Source organism: Monodon monoceros, unplaced genomic scaffold, assembly GCF_005190385.1.
Source record: "Monodon monoceros isolate NGI ecotype Baffin Bay Population unplaced genomic scaffold, NGI_Narwhal_1 Super_Scaffold_20, whole genome shotgun sequence".
Classification (NCBI taxonomy): Eukaryota; Metazoa; Chordata; class Mammalia; order Artiodactyla; family Monodontidae; genus Monodon; species Monodon monoceros.
In genome coordinates, this window is record NW_021703777.1 from 4,697,735 (window position 1) to 4,711,735 (window position 14,001).

The following is a 14,001-nucleotide window of genomic DNA, read 5'->3' on the forward strand; positions in this document are numbered from 1 at the left end:
TAACTGCAGTGGATGAATTCCTAAATTTTTTAACAATGAACAATCTATGTTTTAGAATTACATGAATGTTTATATATCATAGTAAATATGTAATTATATATTATAAAATATATTACTATATAATTATAAATATACAAACATATATAATTACACATGCATACATAAATATATACAGATATATCTTTAGGTTCACAGTAATAAAATATAGCATTATTTTAGTCATATCTAATTTGTGCTAATAGTTATAGCTTTCAATTATTGTTTACTTAAACATTTAAAACTTCTGCCCAAATGGAGACCCTTTTTATTGTCTTCACATTGTTTTCTATGAAATCACACTGATGAAGTTAACAGTGGCTTTACTGACCTTGAAATTTTACAGTAATATAAATACTTCCATAAAATAATTTATATACTTTGAAGTACTTATGAAATGTACAGAACTTTAAAAACCAAATACTAAAAATATATACAAACAACGGTCAAAGAGATTTAAACAGATTTCACAAAATAAAATTCTTGAATGGCCAGTACACAAATGAAAAGATGCTCAATGTCACTAGTCATCAAGAAAACTCAAAACTATAATGAATAAGACTCCTCAGAAAAGCTAAAATTAAAAACACAGAAAACAGCAAATATTGCCAAAATGTGCAGTAACTGAAATTGTATGCATTAATCTTGAGAATGTAAAATTGTACATCTACTTTAGGAAAAGTTTTGGTAGTTTCCTATTCAAGGAAAACTACCTACCTTACAAAAAAGCAAGTCACTGCTATCTATTGACCCAAGGGAAATGAAAATATACAACCACGAAGGATTTGTACAGGAATGTTCTTAGAAGCTTTATTTATAAGAATTCCAACCAGGTTTTCATCAATAGGAAATGGATTTAAGAAAAAGCACTGTGGTATATTCATATTCTGGAATATTATTCAGCAATAAAATTAAATATATTATGGAGAAGCTCAATAACATAGATGAATCTCAATAACATTATAATGAGTAAGATAAGTATTACACACATCTGCACATGTGGCATGATCCCTTTTACACGAAATTTCAGAATGGACAAACTATATTACGGTAAAAAATATCAGAACTTTGATTGCCTCAGAGGGAATGGGGTCAGAGACTGCTTGGGAAGCAGTGTGAGGGAATTTCCTTGGGGAATGATGCCATTCCAATCTTGATACACCTGTACCTAGATGCCTGTTTCACAAATGTATACATTTGTCAAAACTCAGAGAATGAAGACATAAGTTTTGGGTTTTCCACTGTATGGATAAAGTATTTTAAAATAATAAAAAAAATTCTAAATAAATATTAACTCGTTAATGATATAGTTAAATCTAGTTAAAGTAAGAAAGAAGAGATTACTGTCTATAATTTGAAAGTAATACAACAGTAAGATAAATTAATAAATGGAAAGAGGGATGGAGAGGCACACAAACACACACATAAATATGTGAAAACCAAACATAGCAAAATATTCATTAATGTCTTGGTTACATGGGCGCACACTGTAAAATTCTTTCAAATTTGCCTGAATGCTTAAAATTTCATTCTAAAATTTGGGTAAAAATAAAATATAAGGGATACATAATTCCCTTCAATAATTTCCTAAATCTTCATACAATTAAGACATATGTTTATATTACTTCAAAGCATATATTTTTAAAATATAAATTGTTTTATTTATTTGTTTGTTTTGGTAATGTCAGAACACTTGTTTTTGTTAGGTCTCTATAGAAACTTAGTTGGCAAAATTTCCTGAGGACGTATAAACTGGCAAATAATAGAAATATATTCTTTTGAAATACTGTATCATGTGGACATTTCAATGACTGACCTTCATTACCACAGGAATTTTTCAGTAGATGAGGTAAATATTCACAAAATAACTTGCTGAGAGTTTTATTTAGATTGTGTTGAATCTATAGATCAAGTTGGGAAGAAATGTTATCTTGACAATATTGAGTCTTCTTATCTATGGACATAGGATATCTCCCAATTTATTTAGTTATTTTTTGATTTTGTTTATTTTGTAGTTTTCATCATATAGATCTTGTACATATTTTGTTAGATTTATACCTGAGTATTTCATTTTTGTGAGTGCTAATGTAAATGGTATTGTGTTTTAAATTTCAAATTCCATTTATTCATTGCTGGTAAAAAGGGAAGTGATTGACTTTTGTATATTAACCTTGTATCCTATGAAATTTCTACAATCACTTATTAGTTCCAGGAGGTATTTTGTCAGATTTTGACTGGCAAGTCCAGACCAGACCCACATATATCCAGTCAACTGATCTTTGACAAAAGAACAAAGGCAGTACAATGGAAAAAGATCACTACTCAAACTTTAGAATTAGTGAATCATTTTCCTACATACTAACAATGAACATGTGGAATTTGAAATTGAAAAGACAATACCACTTTCATTAGCACCCAGAAATATTGAATACTTAGATATAAACCTAACACAACATGTACAAGATCTATATAAAGACAACTACAGCACTCCGATGCACAAAATCAAAGAACTAAATAAATGGAGAGATATTCCATGTTTATGGATATAAAGGCTCAATATTGTCATGATTTCAATTCCTCCCAAGTTGATCTACATGTTCAATGCAACCCCAGTCAAAATCTCAACCACTTATTTTATGGATAATGACAACTGATCCTAAAGTTTGAGAGGAAAAAGACCCAGAAAAGGCTATACGATATTGAGAAAGAAGGAGGTGGGGGGACTGACACGAATGCACTTAGGACCTATTATAAAGCTACAGTAATCAAGACAGTGTGGCATTGGTGGAAGAATTGACAAATAGCTCAATGGAACAGAGTAGAGTCCAGATCAGACCCACAGTAATATAATCAACTGATCTTTGATGAAAGAGCAATGGCAGTACAATGGAGCAAAGACAGCTTTTTCAACAAATGATGCTGGAACAACTGGACACCTACATGTAAAAAAAGAAAAAATGAATCTAGACACAGACTTGAAACCCTTCACAAGAATCACCCAAAATGAATCTTAGGCCTAAATGTGAAATGGAAAACTATAAACCCCCCAGAAGGTAATAACATAGGAGAAAATGTACATGACCTTGAGTAGGGCAATGACTTTTAAAATACTACAACAAAGACATGATTCAGGAAAGAAATAATTATTAAGCTGAACTTCATTAAAGTTAAAAAATGTCTTCTCTGCAAAAGACAATGTCAAGAAATGAGAAGACAAGCCACAGTCAGGAAGAAAATATCTGACAATAGCACATCTGATAAAGGACTATTATTCAAAATATACAATGGACTCAAACTCAATGATGAGAAAACTAATAACCCAATTTAAAAAATGGGCAAAAGACCTGAGCAGACACCTATACCAAGAGAATATACAGATGGCAAATAAACATATAGAAATATGTTAAATGTCATATGTCTTTAGTGAATGGCAAATTAAAACCACAGTGAGATACCACTATATGTATAGGTATTCTAATGGATATTAGAATGGCTAAAATCCAAAAAGTTGGCAACACCAAATGCTGACAAGAATGTGGAACCACTCGCATTCATTGCTGGTGAGAATGCAAAATGATGCAGCTACTTTGGAAGACAGTGTAACACTTTCTTATAAAACTAATCATACCCTTCCATATGATTCAATAATCACACTCGTTGGAATTTCCCCAGATGAGTCGAAAACTTATGTCCACACAAAAACCTGCACACAGATGTTTATAACAATTTTATCTTTAATTATCAAAATCAAGCAACCAACATGTCCTTCAGTAAGTAGATAAATAAATTGTGGTACATCCAGACAATGAACTATTATTCAGTACTAAAAAGAAATGAGCTATCAAGACATGAAAAGATATGGAGAAATCTTTAGTGCATACTATTAAGTGAAGGAAGACAATCTGTAAGGGCTATATTCTGTATGATTCCAACAACATGACATTTTGGAAGAGGCAAAACTATGGAGACAATAAAATGATTAGAGTTTATGGGGAGTTATGGGAGAAAGAGAGATAAATAGGCAGAGCACAGAGTATTTTTAGGAGGACGAAATTATCCTGTATGCTACTACAATGGTGGATACAGGTTATTATGCATGTGTCGAAATCCATAAAGTGTAGAACACCAAGAGTGAACGCTAAGGCAAACCACGGACTTCAGGTAATAATGATTTGTCACTGTAGGTTCATGAATTGTAACAAAAGCACCATGTGGTGCAGGATGATGATAGTGGAGGAAGTTTACAGATGTGATGCCAGGAAGTATATGGGCACTCTCTAGACTCTCTACTCGATTGTGCTGTGAACCTAAAAGTGCTATAAGAAAATAGTCTATTTAAAAATTGGGAAAGAGAAAATAAGCCCCTTAGGAGAAAATAAAACCACACTGCCACCATTGCTGATAGCATATGTAAGTATCCTTCTGACAGGATGTTGAAAATAGACATTTTTTGTTGGATGGTTCTACCAATTGGTAGTATAATCACTGACAGCCCAATCTTTGAATGGGCCATTTGTTTAACACACACAACTGATAAACTCCCAATGACTTTCAGACAGCCTGGTGGCTAGTTCAAACTGTGTGATCTTCAGTAAAGACCTTTGCCTCTCAGGCACTCACTTTTCCCATCTATATTATATGCTTTTAAAGATGGACTGAACATTTTCTACTATTTTATAGCTCTAAAACCACTATCTCTCAGCTCATATACAGGGAACCCGATGCCAGAAATAAGCAGTAAGCAATATTAGTTAAAACTAATCCTATTCTTTTCAACTGTGATCTGTACACCATAGGGTTTTTATGCCTTAAACATGTTGAATGTCAAGCTCATAAATCAGGATATTTCTTTTCATTTATAATACAGAGCTTTGCTAATTGAATTCACAATAGAATTTTAATAATGGAAGATGTACAAAACAACTTATAATTAGTTTACACGTTGAAGCAGTGAATACAAATATTAGGTTGTGGTGCATATATATATATATATATATATATATTTTTTTTTTTTTGGTACGCGGGTCTCTCACTTCTGCGGCCTCTCCCACTGAGGAGCACAGGCTCCGGACGCGCAGGCTCAGCAGCCATGGCTCACGGGCCCAGCCGCTCCGTGGCATGTGGGATCTTCCCAGACCGGGGCACGAACCCGTGTCCCCTGCATCGGCAGGCAGACTCTCAACCACTGCGCCACCAGGGAAGCCCAGGTTGTGGTATATTAATGTTAATTTACGTCATTTGCCTGTTCTCAACTCATAAGCCTTTTTTCTACATGTACATGTTTAGAGTAACCACACTGAACCCTGTTATAAACTATGACACCTATATATATATTTTTGAACAGGAGGTAGTATAATGTGCTTAATTAGTGGTAGATCTGGGTATATGAGTAGTTTGTTTTCTTTAGCAAACTGATGTGTACTAGCACATTCTTTCCACAGAAATGAGGAGAAAAATACAACTATATCTAAAGAGAAAGCGGCTTTGGAAGTCAATCAAAATTCAATCAAAATGAACAGTAATGACAAACCTGTTTAACTACATCTAGAGCCTAATATTCTGGTGCTTCTTGATCAGTAAAAGAATCAATAACTGTTCAGGGAAACAGGGATAAAGCCACTGTTTTTCAGCTATCTATCTATCTATCTATATAAATTTTTTAAATTATTGAGTTGGGTATAGAGAAAGCATTGTGGTTCAGGTCACTTGAAATTCATCCCAGAGTGGTAAAAAACATCGTAAGTGCCCAAGACTAATGCATAAACAGAGTTTTCTGGAATCCTGACAAGCTTGGTTCTAATATGCTATATGAATTTGATTTATTTGATTACTTTGTTATATTTCATTGAATAGATGTAAGTAGAATGCTAATGCATCCAATTTTTAACATTTCAAAACTTCAAATCTTCAAACGAAAGCAGTTATAACTACTACTTTTAAATTTTTACAAAAAATATTTTAATGTAGGGTCATAGAGGTATAAAGGGACAGACTTTATGCATATCACCCTACACATCTGTAATAATAGTACTGCTTTGAGAATTCGTTCTCAAAAGGATCAAATGACAAGTAGGTTCTTATCTTGAAGATTTTAAAAGTTAGATATATCCCTTTATTGACTTATTTTTGGTAAGGGAAGTGATTTAGTCAACCACATGCCAATTTTCCCCAGATTAGCAAATATGTCCTGGTGTAAAGGAATAAACATGAAAGCAACACATTCGAAGGTTGTCAAAACATGTTTTTCCTTAAAGTTCTAAAAAGGACAAAATTAAGCAGTAAAAGGTAGGATGAAGTTATACCTATGCACTTGGTTTGCAAATCAACTTTGAAATACACATCATTAGCTTAGGCCTTAGATACACTTGATGGTGACTCTGACCTCCTGATACAGGTGGTACTCCCCTTGTGTCTTGGGAGACAATCCCCCTCATGTTTTTTCACATCTCCTGAGCAGAGACACTGACTGTCATTTGCTCTGGAATCTATTCAAGGATATTTGTACAGGAAGCAGCTTTGAAACACAGAGATAATGTCCCCTTCCGGAGCAAAGGCAAGTGTATATACAGCCTTAGAAGACAGAGATTGTATCTTTAATTGCAAAGGACAAGACTACCTACTGTCCAGTATCCTAAAGATATGTCGTCTTCTGGTGCAAAGAACAGTCCATATGGTGTCCTTCAACGCACAGATCTTCTATATCCTATGGTGCATGCTGCTGTAACCTAGCCCTCTTTGCATAGCTCTGTGGAAACTAGGTTCCAGGCACTAGCTCAATTAATAGCAGAACTTCATTTATCAAAAAAAAATAAATGTCCTCCTTTTTCAAACATAATTTTTAGATTAAAAAATCTGATTTGCATTTCTCTAATAACTAGCAATGCTGAGCATCTTTTTATGAGCTTTTTGGCCATCTGTATGTCTTCTTTGGAGAAAAGTCTATTTAGATTTTCTGCCCATTTGGATTGGATTGTTTATATATATATATGTGTAAATATATATATATAGAGAGAGAGAGAGAGCTGTATGAGCAGTTTCTATATTTTGAAGATTAATCACTTGTCAGTTGCATCATTTGCAAATATTTTCTCCCATTTTATAGGGTGCCTTTTCATTTTGTTTCTGGTTTCTTCTGCTGTGCAAAAGCTTTTAAGTTTAATTAGGTCCCATTTGTTCATTTTTGTTTTTATTTCCATTACTCTAGGAGACGAATCCAAAAAGATATTGCTGCAATGGATGTCAAAGAGTGTTCTGCCTACATTTTTCTAGAGGAGTTTTATAGCATCTGGTCTTACATTTAGGTCTTTAATCCATTTTCAGTTTATCATTGTGTATGGTGTTACAGAATGTTCTAATTTCATTCTTTTACACATAGCTGTCCAGTTTTCCCAGCACCACTTATTGAAGAGAGTGTCTTTTCTCCACTGTATATTCTTGCCTCCTTTTGTGTAGATTAATTGATCATAGGTGCATGGGTTTATTTCTGGGCTTTCTATCCTGTTCCATTGATCTATATTTCTGTTTTTGTGCTGGCACCATACTGTTTTGATTACTGTAGCTTTGCAGTATACTCTGAAGTCAGGGATAGTGATTCCTCCAGCTCCATTCTTCTTTCTCAAGATTGCTTTGGCTATTAGGGGTCTTTTGTGTTTCCATACAAATTAAAAAAATTTTTGTTCTAGTTATGTGAAAAATGCCAAGAAATGCAAATCAAAACTACAATGAGGTATCACCTCACACCTGTCAGAATGGCCATCATCAAAAAGTCTACAACTAGTAATAACTAATAAGTGCTAGAGAGGGTGTGGAGAAAAAGGAACCCTCCTACACTGTTGGTGGGAATGTAAATTTGTACAGCCAGTATGGAGAATAGTATGAAAGTTCCTTAAAAAACTAAAAATAGAGCTACCATATGATCCTGCAATTCCACTCCTGGCCATATATCTGGAGAAAAATATACATGCACTCCAATGTTCATAGCAGCACTATTTATAACAGCCAAGACATGGAACAACCTAAATGTACATCGCCAGATGAGTGAATAAAGAAGATGTGGTATACTTATACAATGAAATATTACTCAGCCATAAAAAGAATGAAATAATGCCATATGCAGCAACATGGATGGGCCTACAGATTATCATACTAAGTGAAGTAAGCCAGACAGAGAAGGACGAATATCATATGATATCTTTTATATGTGGAATCTAAAAAAAAAATGATACAAACAAACTTATATACAAAACAGAAACAGACTCACAGACATAGAAAACACTTATGGTCACTAATGGGGAAAGGTGGGGAAAGATAAATGTGGAGTTTGGGATTAACAGATATACACTATTATATATAAACCAGATAAACAAGGACCTACTGTATAGTGCAGGGAACTATACTCAATATTTTGTAACAACCTATAAGGGAAAACAATCTGAAAAAAATAGATATATATGTATATGTATAACTGAATCACTTTGCTGTGTACCTGAAACTAACATAAAATTATAAATCAACTATACTTCAATAAAAAAATAAAACATAAAAAGTCATAGATTTATTAATAATAATAAACCACTAAGATATATATGGAATAAATATATATATTAATTAATTAATTCCTTAACATTTACTTAATTAATCATTCCACCATGATGTCTTTACTTCCCTCATCACGACCATTTTTGCTCTTACATAATGGTCCAAATTGATTCTTGACCTCTGCAAAATAGATTAACATTTTAAAGGGCCTTCCCTTGAACATGCTGGAAGCAGTAAGATATTTCAGATGGAATAGCACAATTTTTAGTCAGTCAGGAAATAATGCTCCTGGGTTTGCCCGAAGGTTTCTATCCTCTGAGCAGTCACGGTTTTGATGTGTTGTTTAATGTTTTTCTCCTTCCCTAGAGTTCTCTCCTGCCACTCTTCACCAATCCACATCTATCAATCTTTTAATACCAAAAGTAAAACATCACCTCCCACAAACGACTTCTTAGAATTATAGTGCACTGCCATGCATAGCAACACTCTCTGGACTTATTAAATTATGCAAACTCTTTGCTCCACTTGCACGGTAACTACTTTCATAGACTAACATTTTGATTTAGGAAGTAAAGGGATAGTAATGCAATTTTGGTTTGCTCTGCACTATAAAGCTGGGCATCACATTCTCTGGCCACACAAACATGTAAGCTATTTAAGATATTTCAGTGGTCCCACTAGGTATACTCAAAGAGAACTCCTTACTGTCCTCATAAGATCTTCCCTCTAGCTTGGCTTTGATTACCAGTATCAGCAAACAATATAGCAGGTGTGATCAGTGCTGTAGGTAAGAAAAAGGATTTAAGATAAGGCACCGACCCTGACAGGATTTACAGTGAACTGACTAGGGTAATATGCTGAAATATTAGTACATGCATATTACAGGTTTGTGACTACAACAGGAGTTTTAATTGTGATAGGAAATTATGACTCAGCAGGAAACAGAGAGAAGAAAGAAATACTGGATGAAAGAGAGGAAGAAAAGTATAGGAATGGAAATGAAAAAATAATACCAAGACAGTAGAGGAAAAGGAGCCCAGAATTTGTGATTAGGTGATAGGAGTTTACATTCTAGTTCTCTCTTTATTGGTGAGAACAGACTGGTTATGCTGAGATAGCAAACAACTCCCAAGTCTCAGTGGTTTAAAACAGAAGATTATCCCCTAATTTCACATTTCAATTTTAATTAATATCATTTGGATAAACAGAAATAATACTCCATGCATCGCAGGATTATCGCAGAATTAAATTACAACAATGTATATGAAAGTACGTAGTGCAATATAAGTATGCAATGTTCACTAACTGCCAGGGTGTTTCACTCATCCTAGTTGATTCAGACACTTAGGATGATTTAAGCGACACCACCTTGATCAGATGCTGTTTGTCATGCTAGAATGAAAAGGGAATTCAGGAAGATTTTACAATTGGGATCAAATGTTCAGCCCAGATGCATTTCATGTCACTTCTTACAATTCATTAGCCAGAAGTAGACACATAGTCACATCAACCACAAAGGGACCAAGACATAATATCGTGCCTTACTACTATGTGATCGGAATGCAGAGAGAACAGGAAATACACAGCACACAGATCAAATTACTACAAAAATTACTCACTGCGGAATGGGCATTAATATATATAGACTCTGCATTAAATCCTAAATCCTGCCTCCTAACATTATAAGGGTGTTGAATTAAACAATTACTAAACATTTTTTAAGCCCAATTTTCTTATTTATCAAATGGTAATAAAACCACTTATGACGTGAAAATCTTCATATAATTAAACCAATGTATAGAATAAAGCTAACAGAGTACCTGGTATACAGTCAATGCCCTGTGAGACTAAGTTCTGTATGGGCTGCTCTGAGTATACAAATTCTGGAGATGGCTTAAAATTTGGGAGACTACAGGGAATTTTCTCACGAATGCACATGGCAGCCAATAGTTACTACTATGCTCAACACCCAGATTCCTAGCAACAGACCAGCAGTTAGGGTGGTGACTATTGCTTCCTAGTGAGACTTCATTGGGAGACTGGCCTAAACCAGAGCTACAGCAACCTTCAGAAGAAGGCATTCAATCTGGCCAAGAAAATGGAGGTGGGAACACTGTGGTTGTGCTTACGGAAGGGCAGGAGGAACAATCTGAACGAACAAGAGATGTTTCTCGTTGAAGTTAATGTCACATTGCTTTACTACCATCATCAGCTTTATGCTTTTCTCGTCCTTCTTCCCCATCTGTGGTCTACCTATGCTTTTATCTACCTCTTACTAATTTCATTCATTCTGTCTGTTCCCCTCTCTTCTCCTTGGGAAAGTAACTTTTCCTCTCTGATTTTAATAATATCATTTGGATAAACAGGAATAATATTCCCTGCATCCCAGGATTACTGTAGAATTAAATTACAACCATTAATGTATATGAAAGTACACAGTGCAATATAAGTATGCAATGGTTATTTTAAAATAATAATGAAGAGCCACTATTTGGATTTGCATTTTGTAACTGTATTTTTCAATTTTACAGTGCTAATGAATTCCTACTCTTAAGTTCAATAAATACTTGTTGGGTAAACACATTGGATGAAACACAGGATCAGCTCCCTTAGATATATATTATGGACTATAATTAAGATTCTATAATTAGCATGATGGATTTATGTTACTCATTTTTATCTTGAGACAGACAAATATATTTGTAATCACATTTGAGTGTATATAGAGTTGTAAATGATATAACTATGTACATGTGTTTATAATTATATCTACACTATTTCTATCTAATATGACAAATAATTCTCACATTTCAGTTTTTGCTCCCAAAAGGGGATTCATTATACAGTTAACACACAAATATTTGATAAAAATGAATTCTGTATATACATTTGTCCAGATTCAAAGTACAGACACCTCTCTGGGGAAAATGTGGAGATTGGCTAATCAGAACTCAGTATCTATCATATCTATTATTTTATAGTTTTGTAATTAATAACTAATATTTAATACTAGTGACACCTATCCAAAGGTTTAGAGAGGTTACTATTCTTTGCAATTTAAATAAAACTATATAGGTTAAAAAATAACAAATAAGAGAAAATCAATTTATGTAATGCTATTAAAATAACGTATTTAAAAAATTTATTAAGTATAGCTCTATTGATTTTACTCTGGTAAAATGATAGAAAAAGAAATTATTTCTGATTTATTAATTATAATAATATAATTATATATGTATATCATCTTGATTTAAGCCTTATTCTAGCCAACAGATGGAATCATTCATTCTACATGTATTTGTTTCTTGTTTACCATGTGCCACATACTGTTCTAGGTGCTGTGTTATAGCAACATGAATAGTAGCTTATATCATAATGGAAAGAAACATCCAACAAACTAATAAATAATTAAAATAGATATCTTGCAAATAGTGATGTATTCTATGAGTGGAAATAAGAAATAGAGACACAGACGTAGAGAACAAACGTATGGATACCAAGGGGGGAAGGGGAGGTGGGATGAACTAGGAGTTAGGGATTGACATATATACACTACTGATACTATGTATAAAACAGATAACTGATGAGAACCTACTGTATAGCACAGGGAACTCTACTCAATGTACTGTGATGACCTAAATGGGAAGCAAATCCAAAAAAGAGGAGATATGTGTGTATGTGTAGCTGATTCACTTTGTTGTAGTGTAGAAACTAACACAACATTATAAAGTAACTATACTCCAATAAAAATTTTAAAATAAACAAATAAATAAATACGAGAGAAGAGTACAGAAGAAAACGTTTTACAAAACTATTTAGAATATTAGTAAGAAGACTAGAAAAGGTCCTTCCTATTTAAGACCAAAAAAAAAAAAAAAATGGACATAAAAAGTTTAGAACCTCTGGGACTAATTAATAAAAGCTTATTTCCCAGCAAAAAGAAATAAAAGAAAAAAGAAAGAAAAGAAATCAAACAGGGGATCTAGGGAATGTCTATGTTTGTCCCATTTTCAATTATGGTTTGGGAAAGCCTAACAAAGTAGCATGTGAACCTAACTGGAATGAAAGCAGTGGAAAAAGGATGACCAGTTATCCCTGGGATTCAAACAGTGACTGATATAAACAAAAATAAATAGTATAATGAGATTAGTCTTCAAGGTCTTGGGGAAGGAAAAGTAGATCCCAGTGGATGGGTCAGGGGTTGATAGTGTGTGGAAAGTATCTTGTGGGGCTTTGCAGGAACTTGCACAGCTCAGGGTGCTTTTTTATTCCTGTCAAATACACAGGTTTACACACACACACACAAAGTCACAGAATGCCTCTATAGCTTCATGCCACCTCTGTCTCACATCATTTGAAAGTTAGGTATTACATAGCATTCTCTGCTCTCTGCTTCTACATACTAGCAATCATGTATTGTTTCTAATTATTTTGGGCTAAAGACACAGAGATGGAAAAGATTGGGAGGTGACTTTGATCATTTTGGGTGGGTATCAGTCTTTCTAAAACAGGTTTAACTCATTGTGTTGTTTCATTTCCTTAAAGGTTTCTTAAGTCACACAGCAGTGCAGGATAAGAAATTTATCTTCAACGTCCAAATTTAATTCAAAATTATTTATAAATAATACATAAAAATCTGTGGTTTATATTTAGCAGGGGAACAGTCAAAACTCCTAGTCATGCATTCTACCTGTCATTTTTCTGCCATCGATTCAATTAAACAGTATCTACTATATTCATGGCACCAGGAATGAAAAGATTAGAAAGGCACAGTTTCTGACCTAAAGACACATAACATAGGGCAGACACAAAGCATGGAATAAATATTCACTGGGTCTGTAACAGTATGAGTCAAACGTTGAATTAATAATGTGTTTTGAGAGCATTCATAAAGGAGTTATTATTTCTAAGTTTGGGGCAGTGATAAAACTTATTGTTAGTCCATGAAGTAGGGGAAACAAATGATATTTGAAAGATAGTGGAACGAGGCCAATTCTCCAATTGTATTTATCCAGACTGAACACTTTAATAACTTATTTACTTTTACATGAGACTAAATTTCGACAATGATTTTTGACATTGAAGTATATTTTATATTTTACTTATTTTCTCTTTTATTCCTATCAAATCTATCCTGCATGTTATACCCTAGCCTATTGATATATTTAATAAATATATGCATTCAGAAAAGTCCTTTAACATTCTAAGAATTTTTATTTCTCATCTATAGAATGAAAATAGATATGTCTTTATCAGTTTGTTTTGAAGATTAAATAAAATAATAAATTTAACAGCTTAGCCTAGTGTCTGGCACATAAAAATCCCAGTAAAGTTTAGCAATTTTATCAAAATACAATAATGTGATGAAAGAATTTCAGCAAAAATAAATGCCACTAGCATGTATTGAATGTAACGGAGGAAATCAAT

At 33.5% G+C, this 14,001-nt stretch overlaps 1 protein-coding gene across 3 annotated transcripts in view; it reads right to left on the reverse strand.

Moving 5' to 3' along the window:
- FSTL5 (follistatin like 5) overlaps positions 1-14,001 on the reverse strand; it is a 708,564-nt gene that overhangs the window by 638,714 nt on the left and 55,849 nt on the right. The window lies entirely within an intron of this gene.